Source organism: Bos indicus x Bos taurus, chromosome 7 (genome assembly GCF_003369695.1).
Source record: "Bos indicus x Bos taurus breed Angus x Brahman F1 hybrid chromosome 7, Bos_hybrid_MaternalHap_v2.0, whole genome shotgun sequence".
NCBI classification, from domain to species: Eukaryota; Metazoa; Chordata; class Mammalia; order Artiodactyla; family Bovidae; genus Bos; species Bos indicus x Bos taurus.
Genome location: NC_040082.1, coordinates 31,627,223 through 31,646,449, shown reverse-complemented (window position 1 = coordinate 31,646,449; position 19,227 = coordinate 31,627,223). Strand labels below are relative to the sequence as shown.

The following is a 19,227-nucleotide window of genomic DNA, read 5'->3' as shown; positions in this document are numbered from 1 at the left end:
CTTCCTCTTTTATTGTCCCTGAACTGGCATTCTCAATATATTTCTACAGCATCCAGCATCATATATCAAATGCCTTCGTCAGGCTTTCTTGAGTTTCCTATATCCATTTTTCTATACCGTTTTGCTCTTTTCAGTCTTGCTTTTATATTTTTACAAGTTAAATCCTTGTACCACGATGGCTTACCTTTGGGTGGGACAATTAAAGGGTTCTCTGGGAACAGTCAATGCATTGTGCAATTCTGATTTGAAGATGCGCATCTGACTTAGCTAAAGCATCAGTTTGCAGATTAATTCCAGTGATTTGAGTATGTATAGAAATTTTGTGTTTAAGAACAAAGTGTGAGAGGAGGTCCAGTAGAGACTCATAAATGATTCGATGGATAAATGTAAGAGGTATCTGGATTAAATCTTTTTTGTTTTTCTTTACTGCTTGTAGAAATTTTTCAGTGAAAGTGAGGCAGTGAGTAAAGAACAGGTCTTATGTGGCTAAGGGAGTGGGTATGGGAATAAGGGAGGGTAATGATGGGTATATCCTCTTGAAGGAGTCATTTGAAATACAGCCATCAGACAGCCTTAGTTCAAACAGTCAATTTAGAACATACTCATGGAGCAGACAATATAAAACACCTAAATGGAAATCTCATGAGGCTGTAGTAACAATTAAAGTAGATGATACAATAAGGTACTTACCCTGGTAGATGAACAACACAGTCAGGGGTAAATGAGTGTCATCAGCAGTTCTAACTCCATTTTGCTGTCAAAGAAACTAAAGTCCAAGCAGCTGGCTTGAAATAGACCTTTATGCTACTGCAGGTTTTCCATGTTTTCTCACCATCCTATGTTTTCTTGGGTGTGTAGTCTGATGGGGAGAATCTTCTGTTAGAGTATTAAGGGTTTCTTTTTGGATTTTATTGTGCTTTGATTCTGAGAAAGGCATCCAATTTAATAAATTTCAACACACCTTAAGCTTCTCTGAAGCATCCTTGTTCCTAGTGTCTTTGGAGGTCAGATCCAAACTGGGTTGTACAAGGAAACTTGATTTTGTTAGAACATATCTCTGACTTCATGGTTGCTTCCCCACAGATCAGATACCATCCTATCCCAGAATCATCTCCTGATTCCATTTTCTGTCTTGGAAGCTTGGGTCCATTTTTGTTTCTGTTCTTAAGGAACAACCACCAAGTGGTAGAAACCCATTATAAATGTAGAGTTGTCAGTTTTGGAAGAAATAGGAGGCCTTATGGTGACACAGACCTAAGACTTTGGTATATCCTATGCTAGCCCATCCATCCTCTCCTAGAGCAAGTGACAGAAGAGAGCACTGCAGAGTTAGAGGAGGTAAGTTTGGTGGGACAGGACCTAGGAGGATGAAGCCTATGTTTAGGATTCTTAGAGAATTTTCCTAACCTTGTTGAAGCCAACAGTTGTCCCCTGTTTCTCTCTTGCTCACCCTCCCAACCTTATCATCTAATCTTTTGATTAAGATTTCTGGAGAAAATGGATCTTTGGTACGTTGTGTTCAGGGAAACAGGCAGAGGGTAATGAGAAGTAGCCTGTAAATGGGGGAAGGAGAATTGCCTGCATGCTCTTAGGAACTCCCTTGATAATGAAAGCAAGTCTCCAGATTTCAGTGGTCTGCCTAGTGTGCTGGCCTGCAAAACCATTACATTTTTCTCAATGTTCTCATTTGATTTTGCCATTATTTAGTTAAGGTAGTACTTTGATAATTGACTACTGCAACCAAAAATGTCTTGAATTTTGACTGAATAGTAAGCCCCTCAGTGAGGCCAGACTTCGTTTTCAGAAAATTACTATTAATATTAACTTTGAGAAAAAGTTATTCACGGTAACTCTCTAGCATCATATTTTATATTCTATTAAACCTGTTCTCAATTACTAATACCTACCTACTTGGAAAAGGACTCTACAAGGCTCTGCCCTCTGCTGTTCATTCAGTGTCATTTGTAGCCCTAATAGAATGGATCAGAGTAGCTTTCCCAGGCAACAGGAGGCTTTATAAATACAAACTGGTGTTTCCCCGGGTGTTCACTTTCCTCCTAGACCACCAATGTTTTTTTCCTTTGGCTTATACCTGAAGTTTTAAATGCTACTCTTTTTGTTCCTAAGAAGCAGTATAAAATATACAGCTTTACTGGCCAGGGATCTACCTTAAAGGTTTCTGTGCGACTCCTTTTGCTTCACTGGTAGTGTATAACATGGTTTTTACTCCATGGTGGATTCATAAAATACATGGGATTTAAATGGAGGTTCTCATAGTTCTAGGATAGTCATATCTCCTTTCAACCAGACTAGGATGAAATGCAAGACGTGATTTTGTTATCACTAAAAATATGCCTTTTGGCTAATTTTTTTGCTTAAAAAAAAAAAAGAAAGAAAGAAAATGAAAGAGGAAGCAACTTTAAAATTATAGAAAAAAAACTGTTATACTTTGAAAGATTGTCTTAGATAAGGGCTAAACAGAACCAGTGTTTCTAGATTTCTAATGTGATTGGAATGAAGAGCTACTTTAGGTAGAAATGTAGGGAAAATCAACAGACCTACATGAAGGCTGTGTTTTCAGCTACATATCCTGCAGTGGGTGATGTGTGGATTTAATTCTCCATCAGTAGAAGGGAAGTGACATTTTTCACTTTCTTTCCCATTTAAATAGTTCATAATAATCAGTATGTACTGAATATATAAGTGACCAAATCTCTTTAAAAAATAAGATTAGCACATTTTTCTCTCTAATTTCAGATATACTTCTATGCAAGAACTGAAATTATTAGCACCATTTTGAAAATATTACACTGAGCTCTTTTTTTCCCTTCTCCTTTTCCTTTCTTGCCAGCAGAAAAACACCCTTTAATACTCAACATCTAACCTTTAAGATGAGTGCATTTTGAGACTTTTTTCCCCCTACATTACATGCTTGAGTTGCTTCTTAACATTGTGAGATTTACAACAGGTTTTCTTTAAATATTTCACATTCTCTCACATATAATCATGCAATGTTACATATTTCACAAAATATTTTCTTGAAAATTTAAGAATAACATAGAACTTATATAACCAGAACTAATATATAATGTTTATGGTGTTTTAATATAGTAATTATGAATAGATAAAAAGTAGAAAGGAAGTTATTAAATGCATAACTTGTACCACATTTAAAAATGCTTTCTCTTTAACATAAATTCTTTCATTGAACATGAAAATAAAATCTTAATTAACCCTAAAATCTGAAGTCCCAAGAGGTTAAATATTTTGCTCAAGGGAACCAAGTTTTGGGGTCTAATCCATTTCTCCAGACACCAGTCCACTAACTGAACATTTTTTGACCAGAATATGGGATTATTCTAGAGAAAACCATGTTTTACTGTAAAGAACATGATCTGATAAGCTATGATCTAGTTAATTAATTGTATAACTTTCTAAATTATGGATTATTTTGTTTAAATTCCTGCTCTTGTCACTTAATTTTTAATGCTGAAATGGGACTAGTGTACTTAGCATTTTTGCCAACTCTCACTGGATGCAGATTTATGTTTTCAGTCCATGAATATATCAATATGTATCAAAGAGGTGTTTGTAACATGAACCAATAAAATTTTTAAATGCTATTTAAACTTTTAAGTAACTCGTTTGGTACATTGAGATGAAATACCTTTGAATGACTTGGCTTTCTATTACAAAACAGTTTTAAAAAAAAGAAAAGTATTTTATAGATGTTGATTATATCATTGGAACTATGCAAAACAAGATAAACAAATAGAACAGGATTGGGGTAAAACCAAGCATTTTAATAGGTGTTGAAGAAATAAAGGAAAATAAATGAATCCAATTTAACTGAAAAACTAAAACATAACTATATATTGTTAAAAGTTTAGTCTAATATAAATTAAATACCATCATATACAATATAAGTTGTAAATAAGGAAAAAAATTATAGTTAAGCTCTTTAAATGGTTGTGTGTGTGTGTGTGTGTATGTGTGTGTGTGTGTGTGTGTGTTGTTCATGTGTATCATACCCAGGTCCATAGAAAATAGGTAATGAAAGTAGGCATCTTAATAAAGAATGTACGAATATAAGGTCATAGTCATACAAAGAATTAAGTATCAAGAGCAGAGGGAATATAAATAAATACATTTGATTGTCCTTATTGGTGGTAGTCATGTTCTATAACGTTGCCTATAACACTGAATTAGTAAATGCTAAACCGCTGCTCCTCGGGGGAATCAAGCATTAAGTCAGTGCAGCCCTGTGGTTGCAACATTTTTATCAACCAATCAACAGATCAATATGTAACCTTGTTTTATGTGTGTTTCTGTTTAAAAACTTCTTATTTACTATATATCGTTGATTGTTAACAGTGAACTCATAGACGACAGCACCATAACTCTCCCCTGAACAAAGCTCATCTAGCACATGTATTTTCTCTATAAGGCACTTCACAGCCTTTTTGCACTTAAAAATCACTAGACAACACTATACTGCAACGCTTAGGAGTCATTTAAAATAGCAGAATCACCAAGAAAATGCACAAAAATGTAAGCACGTGGCACTAAGGAGACAATGGAAAAGACCTTTTGAGCACTGATACCGCAAGGCAGTCGCCTTGTTCCGTTTTAGTTGGGAACGTGGATATCAGGTGACATCCTGTGCCAGGAGTCTTGATTTTTGAGTGGCAAATGTCTTTAGTTTCTCTATAAAGAGAAGCCAAAAGGGGATAACCCTATGTTCAATAATTAATGTTTCAGTATTTTGTTTTATTTGGAAATGATCTAGATATTCGATGAATAGTCATCATTTGCCTTCTCTCAGAACAGACAGTTCTTGACTTATGGTGGTTTAAGAATTTTAAACTTTATGGCAGTACAAAAGAGATTCACTTTCAGAAGAAACCATATGTCGAATTTGAATTTTGATCTTTTGTTCAGGCTAGCATATGTGGTACTATACTTTTCTATGTTGCTGAGCAGTAGCAGTGAACCATAGCCCCCAGTCCCCAGTCAGCCATGCAGTCCTGAGGGTCAACAGCCACTACACTTACAACCATTTTGTACCCACACAACTGTTTGTTTTTCACTTTCAGTATGCTATTCAATAAACTACATGAGATATTCAATTCTTTATTATAAAATAAGCTTTGTGTTAGATGATTTCACCCAATTATAGGCAAGTGTTCCGGACGCATTTAAGATAGTCTAAGCTCAACTATGTTGTTTGGAAGGTTAGGGGTATTAAATGCATTTTCAATTTATATTTTCAACTTTCAGTGAGTTTATTGGAATATTGCTCCACCTTAAGATAGGAAGATCTGTATAGCATTAAGGTTTCAAGTGACCAAAATATTTTGGAAACTTATAAGTTGACATGCCATAAGGCATAATTATTGTTGAAAGTTCATTTATAAACTTTTATCTTACTTACATCCACTTAATTTACTTATTCTTAGCAATTATGTTCAGATTACTCATGAAAATTTCATGAGGTATTTAACAGTGACCATCATCTTATCTTTCTGCTAATAAATTCTATAACAGAGATAACATGAGCTTATTTGAATGTTAGTAAATCAAGGTAAATAAAAGTAGTATGTTTAACGTTGATAACACGAAAAACATGCCTGTTTCAATCAAACCAACAAACTTAAATTAGCTTTCATTTACTGATGATTATCCTAGATCATGTAAACTTGAAAAACATTTTAGAGTCTATTATATTTCTCAGAGTATACTTGATTTTATAAACAATTTTATGTCTTTGAGACATTAAATAGAAATATTTACAAATTAAATTTGGCAATATCATCTGAAAGTATAAAAATATCACAGATCTATAACATACACGCGCTAAGTCTCTTCAGTCATTTCTGACTGTTTGTGACCCTGTGGACTGTAGCCCGCCAGGCTCTTCTCTCCATGGGGTTCTCTAGGCAAGAATACTTGAGTGGGTTGCTGTGACCTCCTCCAGGGCATCTTTCTGACCCAGGGATCGAATTGCCATCTTTCTGTCTCCTGCACTGGCAGGGGGGTTCTTTATCACTAGCACACCTGGGAAGCCCGTAACATGCATACGCGGATGTATATCAACTTACAAACTCACAGATCTTACAGCTTTTGTTTTAAAATTTTAGCCATGAGACAATTAAAATAATGCAAAACTTACTAGCTTACAAAAGAACTGCTACTGCTACTGCTAAGTAGCTTCAGTTGTGTCCAACTCTGTGGGACCCCATAGACGGCAGCCCGCCAGGCTCCCCCGTCCCTGGGATTCTCCAGGCAAGAACACTGGAGCGGGTTGCCATTTCCTTCTCCAATGCATGAAAGTGAAAAGTCAAAGTGAAGTCGCTCAGTCGTGTCCGACTCTTAGTGACCCATGGACTACAGCCTACCAGGCCCCTCCGTCCATGGGATTTTCCAGGCAAGAGTATTGGAGCGGGTTGCCACTGCCTTCTCCGTATAAAAGAACAGTTGAATCCAAATTATGTTTGTGGCATGTAGAGTAAGTTATCTACACCTAAGGTGGCTATGGCTTTTACTAATATTTATGGGAAAGACTTTTTAAGAATTTCCTCATTGGAAAACTCCCTGATGCTGGGAAAGAATGAGAGCAGAAAGAGAAGAGGGCATCAAAGGATGAGATGGCTATATGGCATAACTGATGCAATGGACATGAACTTGGACAAACTTCGAAAGATGGTGAGGGAGAGGGAGGTCTGGAGAGGGAGAGGGAGGGAAGACATGACTGGGTGACTAAACAACAACAATTTCCAAATAGCTTCTTCCTTTTCTTTTTTTTTTTTCTAATAAGAATTATCTTCCTGAAGTTTGCATTTCAAGAGATGGTTCTGGTTTCCTAGAGAAGACCAGACAGAACATTTATATCTCAGAGGCACAGAGAAAGGTTTTAAGTTTCTCAGAAAAGGGATTTTGTTTCCTAAATCCAGATTTTTAACAATATCTATAAACCTTCCAACTGAATGGGGGAGGTTTGGGGATTGGTAAAAAGGATCAGTGGGCTTTGAATCTTTTCTATAGTCACATTTCTGTTCTAATAAGAGTAGATTTATAAGACAAATACAAATACAACTTTTTAATTTCTCATAGAGTTGGGTTGTAACCTGGATGGTATCCAGGAACTGACCTAGCCATCCAACTACATTATCCTCAGTTTGGTTCTTTATATCAGGAAGAAGATCCTCAGCTAAGATGAATATCAAAAGTTTCCTATGTTCTAGATTTAGAACTAGGTGTCTTTGGAATGTTTGAGCAAATCCTTCCACAAAGGCTTTAGAATGCTTTTCTTTCCTTGTAGATACATTGTTTCATTTTAGCTTTGGGAAGAAGGTCTGAAAGGACCCAATCTGACTTTAGCCAGCCCCAGTCTGGTTTTTAAGTCAGACTCAGTCCAGCTCCCTCAGTTCTGAACCCTGTGTGGAAAAGGAATTGCTCAGATAAAGCCTGAAAGCTCATAATGCAAAAGCATCCATAAGAAGTCAATAAAAAAGAGGAGAAAGAGGAAGAGGAGGGTGGTATTTGAACCCTTCTCCTGTCACGTGTCAACTATTTAACCTTGAGAAGGCTAATATCTAAGGTTTAATATCTAAGTCTCACTTTCTTCATTTGTAAAATGAGATGATATCAACTCCTGGATAAGGTTGTGGTAAATGTTTTGAAGTGGCTGTAGTGAAAGTCTAGCACTGTAGTTGGTATGTAATAGGCTCTCAATAAGCAGCCTTGTTATTATTCTGCAGTGTGCTTATCAAAACCCCAGCCATTATTCACGGCTCATTCTGTGCCATCCACTCTCTGGTGCTTTCCTTACGCATCTGCCCACGATGATAACTACAATGATAACTCTTTCCTCTGAATTCCATATCACTTCTTTCATTCTTTTGAAGCACTACCATATACTTTGGATGTAACTGAACCTTTAGAAAGCCAAAAAAACAAAGACAAACTTTTTACCACATTTAACATACTATGCTCTCAAGATACACACACAAAACATTTAGTGAATTCATTTTTTCAATTAAAAGGACTTCTCTGGTGATCCAGTAGATAAGACCTCACCTTCTAGTGCAAAGGGTACAGGTTCGATTCTTGGTTGGGGAAGCTAAGATCCGGGTGACTTGTGGCCAAAAAACCAAAACATAGAGCAGAAGCAATATTTTAACAAATACAATAAAGACTTTAAAAAGGGCCTACATTAAAAAAAGAAAAAAGAAAAACACACACAACAACCTAAAGGAAAATAATTATATGAAATGAGAAAAGTCATGTCAGCAGAAACTAAGAAGGTGAATTCCAATCTAAGTAATGGTAGAAAAATATAGTTTAACTGTCACCTCTGCAGTCCATGGGGTCTCAAAGAGTCGGACACGACTGAGCAACTGCACTGAAAGTTTCAGTTTCTTTGGCAGAGTGACATCAAAGTGGCTTGCCCAGGGTTGCCAAGTAAATGATGAGGGCAAACACAAGGTCTATCTGACTTAGAGCTGAAGTTTGATCAGTAACTGCCCTTCAACTTGACAAGCCTTTGAGCTTGAGCATGCTACAAAACTCTTTAGGGCTACAGGTTTCCATGTGTAAAAGTGTTTCCCTCATGGGCTATTCAGAAGAGTCAGTTAGTTATTCTGTGTAAAAGTGTTTAAAACAGAGCTGGGCTGGTAGGAACAACTTTAATTTTTGTAGTTTTTTATTTTAATTATTGTTATAATTGCTATCATTAATAGTAGCAACAGCATAATTATTTTGTTGTTATTATTATAACACTATTATTAATATCAAAAAAGCAAAATGAGTATCACTGGTGGTACAGGACATGCAAATGATCCTAAGACAGTGAAACAGAGAAACAGAACAGTGAGGAAGTTATTCCCGTTTCAAATTGCTCTGATATATCCATTACTTCAGGAAGAGCATTTCAGTTTATAGCTACTATGATTTTAACAATTCCCTTCTTTTCTGTATTTTAGGAAGAAAGACAACAGGCTCATATTCAGAGTTTTCATAGCTAACTATATCTACTTTGAAATTAGGAGTGTTTTAAAAATTAAATTTATTTTTACAGCTACCTTCTATTCATTGGAAATAATTCTGCTTTTTTGTTTAAGTCTGTTATTATTACCTTTTAAAATGTGTACTTAAAAAACAAAAAATCATAAGTACTTATTCAAGATAAGTAAAAATGGTAAGAAATAATGCTTATGCTCTCATACAGAGAGTCGTCATTGGGAAGGTAGTGATGGAAATATGGTTGGGAAATACTGCAGTGTAAGAAGCTGGCGAGGGACTTCCTTGGTGGTCCAGTGGTGAAGACTCCATGTTCCCAGTGCAGGGGGCCCGAGTTTGACCCTTGATCAGGGACCTAGATCCCTCATGCCACAACTCAAGGTCCCATGCTGCAACTGAGACCCAGCACAGCCAAATAAATACATTTTAAAAATTAAAAAAGAAGCTGGCAAAAAACAAAACAACCAAAAAAGTGAAGTGAGCAAACTCCACAGTGGTACCACTATGACCAGAACAGAAGGTTTATGGAGAGAATTAATGGAATATAAGGTTGAGGAAGCTTTCCTTTTCCTCATTTCACCATGAAGTGATAAACTGTGGGTCAGGGAGGCAGCACTGGTCTATAGACAATTACTGGTGAACTTCCACTCTAAACCACAGCATTCAGGCCAGGGCTATTAGTAGCCACTTCTTTTGTAGTTTACATTCAGGAAGCCATTTTGGAATAAGCAGTATGATTCAGGCTTTTCACCTTAGGAAACTAACTTCTGGCTTCCTTATTACTGAATCTTAAAAGCTTAACCAATTGCTTGGGACATTATTGGTATTCACTAAATAAGTTTCTGAATGAATGAGTGAATTCTGTCCACTGAGTGTCCTTTACGGAGTTCATTTTACATTTGTGTGAGTACATCTAAAAACTTTGATGGGATTGGCATAGAGATAATAAGTGAATTAATTGAAATCTAGTAGATATGTGAGGAGAAGGCAATGGCACCCCACTCCAGTACTCTTGCTTGGAAAATCCCATGGATGGAGGAGCCTGTCAGGCTGCAGCCCATAGGGTCGCTAAGAGTTGGACACGACTGAGCAACTTCCCTTTCACTTTTCACTTTCATGCATTGGAGAAGGAAATGGCAACCCACTCCAGTGTTCTTGCCTGGAGAATCCCAGGGATGGTGGAGCCTGCTGGGCTGCCGTCTATGGGGTCACACAGAGTCGGACACGACTGAAGTGACTTAGCAGCAGCAGCAGCAGCAGCAGATGTGTGAGCTTTAGTGAGGTCACCAGTCTCACTGTAGAAGTGTTTTGGAGACCCACTGCTTTCAGGTACCACAAATCGTGATATTAAATTGATTCAAGAGCCCCAAAGTGCATGCAGATGTCCCTCCTGAGATAAGGAGAAAAGAAATGTTATTAACCATTCAGTTTCCTTAAAGGATCCATTCAGGACTTTTTTTTAAATTTTTTATTGAAGTATAGTTGCTTTACAATGTTGTGTGGTTTCTACTGTATGACCCAGTAATCCCACTCCTCTGTATATACCCCCCAAAAAACAAAGCTCTCAAAAGTTAAAAAAAAAGAAAAAAAGATACATGCACCCGAATGTTCATAGCAGCACTGTTTACATTAAACATCCATCAACAGAGGAATGGATAAAGAAAATGTGATAAATGTATACAATACTACTACTACTAAGTCACTTCATTCGTGTCCGACTCTGTGCGACCCCATAGATGGCAAGCAGTTCACCAGGCTCCGCCGTCCCTGGGATTCTCCAGGCAAGAACACTGGAGTGGGTTGCCATTTCCTTCTCCAGTGCATGAAAGTGAAAAGTGAAAGTGAAGTCTCTCAGTCGTGTCCGACTCTTAGCAACCCCATGGACTACAGCCTACCAGGATCCTCCATCCATGGGATTTTCCAAGCAAGAGTAATATGACTAATTCAGTTGTATTTGTCAGGAGTCTTCATAGATTGCTAACCTTGGGGTGGAAAAGCCCATTGGTAGGACAATGGAAAGCAAAGAGATGATGCTTCCGCACAATGACATCACTATTTTAACAGGATGTGAAGCAGGATGATTCATGAGACAAATAATTCTCTGCTATATTCTGTGTGCATATGTATGTGTGTATTTGTGTGTGCAAGTTGAGGGTGTCGAGAGCAGTGCTTTCAGAAAAGTTGTCTAGTCTACCCCTCTAAAGATTCCTCCTTACCTCAACTGAACATTGAAGGTCATTGTTTTAAATGAGGATATGTGAAATTAGCCATTTGTAGGATAATTCTGATTTTGATGTGCTTTCTCACTCATGTATAAGAAACGGTAGTGATTTTTTGGTGGGGGTACAGGAATAAAGGTTACAGAGAATTTGTAATTAGAGATGCCATATCATGTTTTCCTAAATTTATTGCAAAACAATGAGTTCCAACTGTTTTGTCAAACAAAACCCCTCTGCCTGTACCCACTAATATTTTGAAGACATATCTATAGGATATCCAGGATTTTACCTCTAATTACCCATAAGCTCTGTATTATGAGATTGCTTTAGAGAGCCGTTTTAGTTTTTTATGTATATGAAACAGATTGAGAATTTTCCCAAAATGTAGAGATATTTCAGACCAAATGTTGAAGTTCAATAACAACAACAATAATAATAAATTCTGGAACTTAATAATAGGTAACATATGGAGATCACATAGTATCATGGGTTGACTCTGCTAAGGACTAAACAAGCACACATTATCCCATTTGATTCCCACAATGCTCCACGGAACACCCGGACTCACAACTTCTGTACTCCCTACACCTTCTGTTCACCACCCGGCTTTACCTGCATATTGTTTTTCAGCTACTCTCTCCTGGCTAAGCTGGATAAACATTGAAAGGGCAGTTTTTTCACAGTATAATTCAAGGCATCTTTGTTTAATATAAAATAAAAAGGCCCAAATTTGTTTACTGTATCATGTCAGTATCAGAGTTCAAGCTGATATTATACTTTATGAATGACAGCTTTCTGAGTAAAGTAATACTTAATGAATGTCTTGATCAGACATTCTAGGGGAAAAACAGATATTATACATACATTTTTGTTGTACTAGACTCTTAGTCACAAGTTCTTTAACATGAGGGCCATCATAAAGTATTCACCTGATTCAAATATGATAGAATTATTTATTTTCAAATTTATCAATTCCAGATCATGAATTCCAAATTGCTCTTTTGTATCCTTGAAGGCCACCTTAAGTGATAAAGAAATTCTCCTGACCTTGGAGTGACTCCAAGAGACAATTCAAAGGCAAGATACAGCAGCCTTCAAAAAAAGCTCAACATAAATTTGAATGTGCTCTAAAGAGAGGGCAGCTGTCACCATGGTGATTTTATTCTTTCCTAGACTGAGTTCAAAATGAGAGGGGAGGTGTTTTCAAAGTAAAGATGCTGAAATAAGTGAATTAAAGATCTGGATATAATTTCTATCAATAGAAATATGGTGCTTAGTTTGAAGTTTGGAGCCTATATATGGATTTGTATACTCAAGATAATGATTGTTAAGTAGCCTGAGAGATCATCTTTCTATTGTCAAAATATTTACAGATAATTACAGTTGTCCTTATCATTATCAATATTCTGCTAAAAGGCATTATATTCTCAGTGATTTCTCAACTAATATTGAATGTTTACTATTCCTGTGCAATACACAAAGTTTTGTGCATGCTTTATTTCATTTAATCTCTGAGAGAGATAGTATAATCATTCCCATTTAAAAGATGCAAAAACTAAGGCAAAGGAGACAAAGGCTTTGAAGTTCTTTTAAATGTTTATTTGGATTTGATTTTAATTTTTTCAGTGCCATAGTTTTATAAAAAATAGGTTAAAAAGCCCCATCCTCATGAAGCATGCATGCCAGTGGTTTGTGTATGCCGCACAGTAAATGCCAGATGTAAGAGTCAAACCCAGGTTCAAATACAAAAACCCTAGTGTAAATAACTCGAGTCAGAGTATCAAAGCATACATAAATATTATAGGATGTTGAAAGTCTTGTTTAAGATTAGCCATACCTACAGGTCAGATTTGGGACAATACAGGAAGGAAAACCTTTGAAACAATTCTGGAGGGCTCACAGCTACTTTTGTGCTCCATTATCAGAATTTTAGGAATACATCACCAAAGATATAACTTTTTTCCTATCCCCTGTTACCCAGAAGCCTCTTTGGACTTCTGGAAATTCCTGTCAACTACATTTGAAGAACGATTCTCTTCCAGTTGGGAAGGGCCTTCTCTTAAACTGAGCATATGAAACCGAGATTTATCAAACTCAACCTGGCTACCATTGTGGTGACAGATGTCCCAGCTCAAACTCCCTCAGACAATCCTGGAGTGGCTCTTTGCAGTTCTACATGTGCCAACAGTCGTTTTCAAACACTGCATTTTTTTTTGCTCATGTTCTCCTTGCTTTTCATGTGAACTTCATCAGGTAGCTCTTTCCCCTGTATATGTGATTTCTGACTTTTAAAACCGGGAAGAGCAATTCTTTCCTCTTAGATCACTGAAAGTCTGACAAGTTGAATATCTTGGTGAACGTTTATCAGTATTTGGGAGTACTGACCCTCCTGCTCCAAGTCCAGAGGTCCTAGTGTTGTTCACCTCCTAGCCCCAAAGCAAAAGAACCTTCCTTTGTCTCTTTTTTGAATACTTTGGAGAATTCCTAGCCAGTAACTTCATTTCCCTGGAGGAAATGCATGAGAGCCAGCTGCTAAGTGCCGGTGTTTGCATGCACCTGTTTGTTTATTTTCTAAAATGTAATTGGAAATATGCCTGGAAGCCTGAGTCTGTTCTGTAGTACACTCAAACCAGATTCAGTGTACAGAAGACAACCACAGCCTTGTATTGTGCATCTTGCACAGCAATACAACTATTGTGTGCACAGGTCTCTAGTTGGCGTTTTGCAAAGACATGATGATCAGGAATGCCTGGAACACAAACTTTTCATGGGTGACCGAGATATTGACAATTAACCAGGAACATTCATGGAAAACACCACACAGTAATCATAACTCCTTGTCACGGACTACAAAACTCTTTATCAATGGGTTTTAACGCTGGCTGCATTTTAATATAATTTAGGAAATTTTAAAACACACACATACACATATACAGACTCTGGACTCTACTTGTAGTGAATGTGATTTAGTTCACCCGGGGTGGGGCCCATATATCCATATTTTGCAAAAAACTAATTAAATAATATTATGTAGTTGGTGCTGGGAATTGTAATGCCTACCTTTCAACCTTTCCTCTGGGTACTTCTCTCAGGTCTTTGGTCTTTCTTTTCCCTTCTACAGACATGCTCTTTACCTAGATCTCTGCATAGCCATTCCTCTTGTACCATTTAGCTCTTAGCTCACAGACTCTCTTACTGGAATATATATAAGCAACACCTTCTGGGGTTGTGAAGTGCATTTCAGGAGAGGCCATAAACTTATGCTTCCTTTCCTGATGATCAGCACTCTCTCCAGTTGCTCTCAAGTCAGCTACTTCAATTTTTTTTTCCTTTTCCAGGTTACTGACTGAGACCAATTTGTTTATTGTTCTGTGTTTTTATTTTTTTAATCTCCTGTCACTTAAAGGTAGTAGCCAAGAGGGTAGAAACTTTCTCTGGCTTGTTCAGCCTTGTATTTCTGGTACCTAGAATAACAACTTGCATACAGTTGGTGCCCAATAAACATTTGTTAAATGCATGTTCTGTGTGTGATACACAAAGCTGAAAATCTCTGCTGTAAAGCAGTAATATAAAGTAGTTGAAATTCATCAGGAAACTTGAATAGCCAAAGTAAGGTTCTGAATAGATTCAAATAAAGAGAGGGTGATCTCTAACAAGATGTTGGGAAGATGATCTTTGTGAAGGGAGCAGTATCCCTTACGAGCAGCCTTCCCTGGTGGCTCAGATGGTAAAGAATCCACCTGAAATGCTAGAGACCAGGTTCGATCCCTGGGTCAGGCAGATCTCCTGAAGAAGGGAATTGCTACCTATACCAATATTCTTGCCTGGAGAATCCCATGGACAGAAGAGCATGGCTGGCTACACAGTCCATGCGGTCGCAAAGAGTTGGACACGACTGAGCGACTAACACTTTCACATTCAAGTCATGCTCAGAGTAGCACAAGCTAGTTATCTTGGCTGGGATGAATGTGCCATGACTAAAATTAAGCCCATCTCATGATATAATGAAATCATTCAAAGTGAAAACAGTATTTGGAAATAGATCACAAATGGTATCTAAAGCAAATATCTCTAAATAATATGAACATGACTGTCATGGAGAAAATACAGTATTCCCCAACTCCCATAAAAACTCAATTTCAATTAATATTCCCAAAAAAACTAATCAGATAATAACAACAACAGTGACTATCACATATTTATTATATTGTTTTAACCCTCATAGTAAACTTATGAGGTGATTACTATCCACAGCTTCCCATCGACTAAATGGAGATCAGAGATCAAGCAATCCACTGAAGTCCCATCCCAAGTTAAAAATTGAAATGTGATTTGAGCCTAGAGTTGTGAACCCCAAAGCTACTGCATTCACCCAAAATACTGAACTGCTTGATTTGGATCCAGTTTCATCAGACGTGATCCCCATGATTGTCTTTCATACTATTTACGTCTCACCCAATCAGAATTTTAATAAGTACAGAAAGTCTTCAAATTATAATTTCTTAGGAACTTTTAAGGTCCATCATTTGGAGCTTGAAATATGCCTCTCCAAGGAAGAATGTTATGGATACTCCCCCAATCCCCAGGCCACAGAAGCCAAACATAATTCTGAACATCTTCTTGGACAAGAAAAAGAAAGTAATTTTATTTTACATGTTGTTTTACATCCTAATTTTAATTATGGCAATAGCATGTGACATTTAGAAACAGACACAATAATTTGTCCATGTTTTAATATACTGTACAAATATTTGAGCAAAATAGGCTGCCAAAATGCCCATTCAGTTTTGGTTTATACTTAAATTGAATGCTGATACCTAGTAATGGTTTAATTAGAGTAGGTGAAAAAGATGTATGGGTGATTCTGTACAGATGTCAAAGGAGACGAGAGACTCTTTGAAAAAATTTAGGTGAATCTTAATTGTTTTTACTATATGTGATTTCATTTCAAGCTTGATTGTTTTTTTCTTATGACAATATCATTCCTCTTAAAGCATGTTGATACAGGAACAGGATGATGGGAGAGTTTGAACAGGATCTGCAGGTCTAAGTCAGATGAAAATGCAAGTTTATTAGGTGTTTTAGTGAGAGCCAGGAATTAAAGACAGAGGATAGGGATGGTGACTGTAGGGAGAAATTTGAAAGCAGAGATACTGCTTGGATTAGGCCCTATCACCAAGCTGCTCTGAGCTTAAATTGCTTTACTTGTTGTCCAGGGTCCAAAGTAGAGGGCTGCCAGTAAGACTGGAGCTGGGTGATGAGAGGGCTTAGAACTCAGCAGGCAAGGCTTGTCTGCAAGGCTTAGGTGTTACAGGGGAGAGGCTGTTCTCTTTAGTTATAGAGGATTGACAGATTATATAAAAAGGTAATTCCTGTTGAATTCAAGTGCCAGTACAAAAACAGTACCAGTTTCTGATAATCAGCCTCAATTGATATTGAGTGCACAGGTGGGCCTATTTCTCTTTTCTTTTTTTCCATTTTAATGATTTATTACTGTCAGAGAAGAATGGTAATAAACCATTCCAGTGTATTTCCTTCAAAAAGTGGAGCTACTGCTGGTTTGTTTTTAAAACAAATAGTTAATTCAAAACTAACAGAATTCTCCTTTTTAAAAAAAGCTGGTAGTTGCTTATTTACTTCGTTTCAAAGGTTTTTTTTTTTTTTTTTTTAATTCAGTCTCCCTAGCAACAGAGACATCTGTCTCTATTCTCTTAGTCATTAAAGCCAAAGAAAGTAGCTGCTTCAAAAATAATAAAGGCAATTTCTATGAATTGGGTAACTGTTAATTGTTGCCAAGAAATCTTAGTGAGATAATGAGGCATGCAGCAATTGACAAAGATCTTTTCATTGATGTATGAGCTTCTAGCTAGCCCATGGTGGTTAGCTAATATATACAGTACCATCGATGAGGTATTGTGTGATTCACTATGTAACACAAATAGAGAAATGATCTTTACTCTTTCTAATTTCTTTCAGAAGTATGCCTTGCTGTGATTTTTCTGATTGCTTAGTAACTAATCATACCTTGGGATTCCAGGGAATATATTTGCCCATTATATTTCATGAAAGTAGAAAGGTTTGAAGCATTCACAATGGAGATCAATGCGACAAATAGTATAGTAGTTGTTGGTGGTGTTAAAACACAATATACTTCTTATTTGAGTTGTAGATTCTGCAAAACCATTTGAGTGAAAATACTTAAAATTGCACTCTATTCTAAAATGTATATTGGCATTTGTGCTCAAACTGTTTGCAGGCCGCTTATAATGAAACCCCAATCACCCTCTACAATAGCTTCACTAATAAACACAAAACAGGTTTTCAATGCTTTCTGCTTTCCCAGCAGCCAAGGAAGCAAATTATATTAAGTCAGTATTTTTTATTATTGGCCCTGTGTTTGGCACATGCCTGGATGTATGTGAAACTACTGTTAAATGGGTAATGACAGAAGGAGAAAACCAAGCATATAAAATCAGCTTTTTGTAATTTTTTTAAAATCAGGAAATACGCTTCGGATAACCAGATGTGGAATAGCTCATTGCATTATTGGCCCCATAGGCCTATTTTAGTTTTTTTAAAGGGGATAGGGAGGTGATTACAAAGAGGAAGTGTAAAAAAAGGCTGAATCTAGTTTCAAAATTAGGATGTTTATAAAATTTACATATGCATGGATAAATATCAAGGCAAATACTATGAATATTCAATGTATATCAGTTTTAGCAGAAATTCGAATAAGAATTTTGCTTTTGTTATGGCATGTTGTAGTCTACCTAGTATGGATAAAAAATAGAGGAACTGAAACATGTTTTGAACTCACAGTGACATTTGGTTCATGTCATAATCTAGGAATATGTACTTTGTACATCCTACAGGTAATTAAGCATTGATGGTTAGAAATTAGATAAGATCTTGGAATAAAAATGTAGGCATAGTTAGGTAAATCTTTTTGGTGAAGAGATAATTTTTGAAGTATTTTCTTTTAAAAAATCCTCTCAATACAGATATTTCTAGTATATGCTTATGAATATAAATGAATAAAAGACATTATCTTTTATAAATTACAATTTTTGTCTGCATAATTTTGCACTGTTAAGGTGACAAACTGTTAATTTCCTTTCAAGATGCCTCTAATAGAATGAAAGTAGAAGGAATTTTTCTAACAACTGAGTAGAAATAGACTTGAATAGCTGTTGGTGACTTTTTATCGAAAGTTTAAAAAATTCAGTGTCGAGAAAATTTTGGCGCTTGATATAACATAGTCTGGAGGATCTCAAAGTTACAGTCCTGGCTTTGTTGATCAAGTTTTACCATATTGTCTATCAGCATGTCACTTAACAGCAGGTGCAGGACTTGAAATGAATATTGTCTCAAACAAGGGCCACATATGGAATTTGTCTCTTTCTCTAAATAATGGATTGTGGAATTGTGGCCTATGGATGAAATGGCCCCACTGCTTGTTCTGAAATGGTGTGTGAACTAAGAATTATTTTTACATTTCTAAATAATTGCAAAAATATAAAGGAAAATATTTTTTAATGTGAAAATTATATAAATTAAAATGTCACTGTTTAGAAATAAGATTGTATTGGAGTATAGCACACCCATTGATTTACATATGGTCTGTGGCTGCTTCATGCTACAGTGTCAGAGTTGAGAAGTTTATGACAAAGATGGTCTGGCCCAGAAAGCCTGAAATACTATCTGCCCCTTTCTGCAAAAGTTTTTTGACACTCCCTTTGCATTTAGGTTATGGTGTCAGGGAGAATATTTTAAAATGTGACACACAATATTTTCAATAATTAATACATGCAGCTAACATGTAAAAAGAATCTTCTTGTGTCAGGGATTTGTGCTAAATACTTTGTGTGTCTGATTCCTTTGAATTTCTGTAACAACTCTATGAGGTAGACACTGGAATTTTCCCCATTTTAGAGATGAGAAAACACAAGATTTGTTTTCTTTCTACAGGAAAAGATTTGCCGAAGAT

At 36.5% G+C, this 19,227-nt stretch overlaps 1 protein-coding gene across 7 annotated transcripts in view; it reads left to right on the top strand.

Moving 5' to 3' along the window:
- TENM2 (teneurin transmembrane protein 2) overlaps positions 1–19,227 on the top strand; it is a 1,394,962-nt gene that overhangs the window by 107,473 nt on the left and 1,268,262 nt on the right. The gene's annotated exons all lie outside the window — the stretch shown is intronic.